The 5061-nt window shown below is 37.2% G+C and overlaps 1 long non-coding RNA gene across 1 annotated transcript; it reads right to left on the bottom strand.

The window, feature by feature from the left end:
- Positions 1-1862: 1862 nt before the first annotated feature.
- LOC121929987 lies at positions 1863-5061 on the bottom strand. The gene is made up of 3 exons (XR_006103791.1): positions 4983-5061; positions 2939-3159; positions 1863-2046 (listed from the first exon to the last, which is right to left on the bottom strand). It is a non-coding gene; the product is annotated as an uncharacterized LOC121929987 (long non-coding RNA).

Here is a 5061-nt window from a genome sequence, read left to right as displayed (position 1 = left end):
CTCTGAAAATTGTTTTGGCACTGTCCATTTTGCTGTGCTTTGGAGTCTTTTGGTTCTCCCTCACCTTTTGAGGATCTATCTTCAAGTATGAAGCAGATGAGGAGACACAGAAAGGTAACTTGAAAGAAGAAACAAAACAAAAATTAACAAAATTTAGGATGTGAGAGATGAAAATGGGATATGTGGCCAAAGGAGAGAATTACACAGCTGTGTATCTAACTCTAAAGATATACTGTACAGAAAACAATAGAATCCCTCTGTATGTCTCTCTCAATGCCTTCAGACAAGTTTATTTAGGTTAAGTGAGCTCTACATTTTTTCTTTAAATGTGTCTTTATTATACCATTAAAACAACTTTCAGCTGAGTGCCTCACAAGAGCATTTAATTTGGATCTAATGTGCTGGGTACTGTTTATTAATTAAACATCAAGTGATTATTAAAACATACTTATTGAGATTTAACAGCTTTGTCTAAGGATGTGTCTGACTGAAAATGTAATTAGCTTGGAAATAATGAATATATTATTGTGCAGTGTATTTTATAAATTAAAAATTCACTGTGTTTAATTGTGAAAATGAAATACATGGAAGTTTTGCAAAATTATCTATTAGCAGAATAAATGAGATGCATAATATTTAAAAAGGTTTTTGAAATGACATAGAGCTGCATACAACATTTTGAGAAGCAAGGCAGAGGGAAAATGAACAAATCCCACATCATCTTTCCTCAACATGTGCATAGCAGATATTTTGGACGCTAATATTTATTTATTTATTTATTTATTGAATTGATCTAGAGTCATCCCTCCACATTTGCAGCTTTCATTTTTTCCAGATTTGATTACTTGTGGTATTGATTAATATGTTCTCTCTAGGAATCTGTAAGTCCTCAAGCACAACTCTGCCAGATGTTGACCACAGAGTTGCACTGGGTGACCTGGAGATTCATAGAAAGGTGTTCTCTCACATGAAAATAATAATGTTCTTTTTATTTGCATTTTCATATTCACAGAAGTCCTTTACCCCTAATCTCAGTAAATGTGGAGGGGCCACTGTACTGCCTTTCTTCCAAATTGGGAATCAAGACAGCTCTTCTCTCAGATTAGTCCCAGTTAATAATGCCAAAGGACCTAAATCACTGTATTGGCATGCATTTGGAGTAAAGAAAAGATCAATTAGAGAACCTACTCTGGTTTAGCATTAACTCAGGTTTGCACACATGATATGCAAGGTTGGATACAGCTGATCACCATGACATAGGTGGGAAATATTTGACTCTCTGGATGTACTTGGACTAACTTCCATGAACTATGCCTTGCATAGGGAATAGTAAGTGATGATGCAAGTTGTTGTTTTTATGAGTCCAGGCAGCAAATATTAGTCCACTCCTAATTATATTCACTCAGAATAGAAAGCAGTAGGGAAAGAGAAAGACTGCATAATGAATAGAAGTCATGGCCCTGAGCTTGCAAGACCTGAGCAGGTCTGTTGATAACAAAGTGATTTGGAGTTTTCTCATTCATAGGACTGCCATATGCCTAAGTGGGCTTGATGGTAATTAACAACAGTAGCAACATTCATTCATGTCACTGAAACCTGTTTCTGAGTAAATATAATGAGGAGGTGCAGTCAAAGGGAGAAAATGTACTGAACTACTCATAAGACTGATACTGAAGGAACATTTGTTCAGTCTTGATGAGAAAATTATAAATAATATTATTCCCTCTGTGGAATAGCAAAATATAGCCTTTTTTCATCATCTTCATCAATTCTAAAAAAATAATTTAAAAATGTTTTTTACAACCCCACCCCCTTTATTTTTTCACACAGAAAAAATGGATTAGTATTGGGAATATAAAGAATATTCAAAAAATGTAATCATCCTTAATGAGAAAGATTGCCTTGGCACTTCAAGTAATGCTGTCTTAAAATTGTCCACAATGTGCCAGTGAAAGAATTGTTGATGCTGTTTTCATCATGATCATCATTATCAGCAATAGCAATAATTTTGTCTTGGTGCAATCCTTCCTTCCAATATGTTGCATTCTGTGCAAAAGAGAGAGAGAGAGAGAGAGAGAGAGAAGAAAATGTTAGGAGAAAAATGAATTGTTCTATTCTGATGGTAAGAATGAAATAAGTGAGGAGTCATATCCATTGTTGTCCATTGCTTCTGCCTGCATACAACACCATATTTATGGCCTTCCCAAGAATCATGACAGAGCTTGCCCCTGGTAACCAAGAAGTGTCCCCAGCTACAATGGCCTTACGACTGAATGTGTAGTTTATTAAACTGCTCCGCTGATCTTCTTAATTCTTAATTCAAGATTTTTATACAGGCTAATACAAATTGTGTGTGTAAGAGCTATACAATGGAATTGCCATTAACTGACATGTATAAACAATTCTGAGATGAGGGCTGGTTTTTATGAGTGCTTCATAATATGTGAATTGTGCACCTTTCATAGAAGGGTGCTGGTTCACACAAATAATAGTGCCACATGGGATCATGATATTGATGCAATTGCATGTGTGAATTGCCTATATGAGGTAATAAGGTAAAACAAGCATCCCCTCTGTGCTGCTCTCCAAATAAACCAGATGGACAGAATCTGAATTGGAAGTTCAACAGAGCTGCTGATGTTCAGAACCATACTATTGTCTTGGGGAAGAACAACATATTATGAAAAAAAAGTGCTGCCATTTTTTAAGGAAAAAAAATCTGTTGCTTCCAGATGTACCATCGTGTTATCACCCCAATATTATGTTTTCTCTCTCTCCACCTCCAATTCACTGGCTATCACTGCCAAGAAATGGAGAAATGCAAAATACAATGCAACACTGTCTCATAGTTTCCATGTAGGTGAGATAATGAACCTGCTCTAGGTTTTAGAATGAATTTTACATGTATAGAACCTATTTTAGGGATAGGGTTCAATACCTTAGATAATTCCTTTAAGTTTTAGACAAAAACACAGACTGGATTCTCCAACCCACTGACATGGACTCAATCAAGAGACTTCCATTTCTCAGGCTCGAGATGTACTGCATTGCACATCAATATGTTCACTGGATTTGATTGTTTATCACCAGCAAAGAGACTACAAACACATTTGCTCTCCGCAATGTTGTTGGTTTTTACTGCTTCAACAGATTTGTGATCTAAAATAAAAATACAGAATAATACAGGTCCATACAGATATCCAACTATCCATTTTGGTTGTTCCCTGATGACAGAGAAGCATACAAAGGCAGCAATGTGGAACATCATTCCTTAAATCAGAAAAGCATTGTGACTGTTGTGCACTGTAAATGATGGAGAAAGCTTTTCATTGTTCCAGGAAGGCATAAATGCAACTAGCAATAAAGACTGCTATTCCAACAAGTAATGTAAAGCTTTTAATGCTAATGAAGAGAAGTATAGATACAAAATTCCAAATACAGTTTATATTTGTTGGATGTGATAAACCTTAACTTTCCCCATATGTCTTTCTTCCATAAAGAGAGAGGAGGTGTCGATTTAACAACAGAAATAAACCAGATATATGAGTGAAAAGGGGTGTGTGTGTGTATAGGAAACTTATCTTGAACAATAGCTGCCACAGGCATTTATCAATTAAGTTATGTGATTTCTGCCATTTTATATGCATTTAAACTGACCAGATTGGTCAATTGCTTAATACATATTGTAAATACATGACTATAAGTTCATCTCATGTATAAGTTGAGGGCATGTTTTGGGGCCAAAGTTATGGATTTTGGTATTAGCAGTGCAGGAGTAGAGGGCAAAACTTTGAGGCTTCTCGGGTTCATGGTGGCTCTTCAGCATTTCCCAGGCAGTGGATAGAGGCTTTTTCTCTGCCACAGTGAGGAAGCACCAAAAAGTCCCAGTTGAAGCCATTTTTTACTTGGAGTGGGGTTAAACAGTCACAGGTGCCCGCTGCCCCTTCAATCCCATCAAGAAACCTAATTTTACAGTAGACTCTCCCCAGGAATAGAAGCTTTTTACTGCTGGCCCCTCCACAGTTGTCTGCAGTGGCTGGCTGGTCTTCTCACAGAGGCTGAGGAGGAGGAGGTGGGAGTGAAGATTCAATTGGAGTAGAGTCAAACATAAAAGGAACTCAGGGAGGGAGAGAAAGTGTGTGTGCGCGTATGCATGAATGCTATGAAAATCGGGAGGAAGGTGTGTGAGTTTGTGTGTGTGAGAGAGGGTAGCTGTGGCTACCATAGAAATAAAAAATCCCCTTCACTCTTTTTGTTTCCAGCAGCCCATTCACAAACATCAAGGGAAAGTGGGGAGGAAGATGTGTGTATGTTTGTGACTGGATCAGCTATTACTCCCATAGAAATAAAAATTGTCCTGTATTCCCTTTGCTTCCAGCAGCCCATTTTCAGGCACAGAGGGAAAGTGAGGAGAAAGATGTATATGTGTGTGTTTGTCAATGAATGAGCTGTCATCATTGGCATTGCCATATTGACCCATACAGGTCGACTCAGGAGTTTGGGGTCAGTTTTTGGGCATAATTTTCTCAACTTATAGAAGAGTATATACGGTATGTATAAACCATCATCTCTGTTTCACCACATTTGCAACAATCTCCTGAATGAGAATTACATATATCTATTTTAATATAAACTATAGTTATCAAGATAATGGTCAGATCATTCTCATTTATCACCACTGATATGTATGCAACAAATTTATTTGGTCCAGAAGTTGAGACACATTTGAAGGGTTGGGTTTCCTTTTTCAGATGCAAGGTTCAGGTTTCATCACTCCTAATGCTATCTCAAAGTAAGTTTTGTTACAGGCCAAACTTTTGTACACAAAAGAAGGGAAGCGTGAATAAAGAAAACGTAAAAGACTCTGATTTCCTTACTTTCACTTTGACTCAGATGTGCATCAGATTGTGCTCCCCCACCTTCTCAAACTTTATGTAGTTCATTTCACATTTTCTCTCTAAATATAAATTGTCATAACTCACAATCTGAGAAATGTGAAGAGGCATTGGATGGCAAGGAATTTCTGGCTCCAGAGGATTCCCTCTCTGAATCTGAGAAACC

This window comes from Sceloporus undulatus, chromosome 4, assembly GCF_019175285.1.
Source record: "Sceloporus undulatus isolate JIND9_A2432 ecotype Alabama chromosome 4, SceUnd_v1.1, whole genome shotgun sequence".
NCBI classification, from domain to species: domain Eukaryota; kingdom Metazoa; phylum Chordata; class Lepidosauria; order Squamata; family Phrynosomatidae; genus Sceloporus; species Sceloporus undulatus.
The sequence above is the reverse complement of the archived record's forward strand: the minus strand, read 5'-3'. Positions and strand labels throughout refer to the sequence as shown.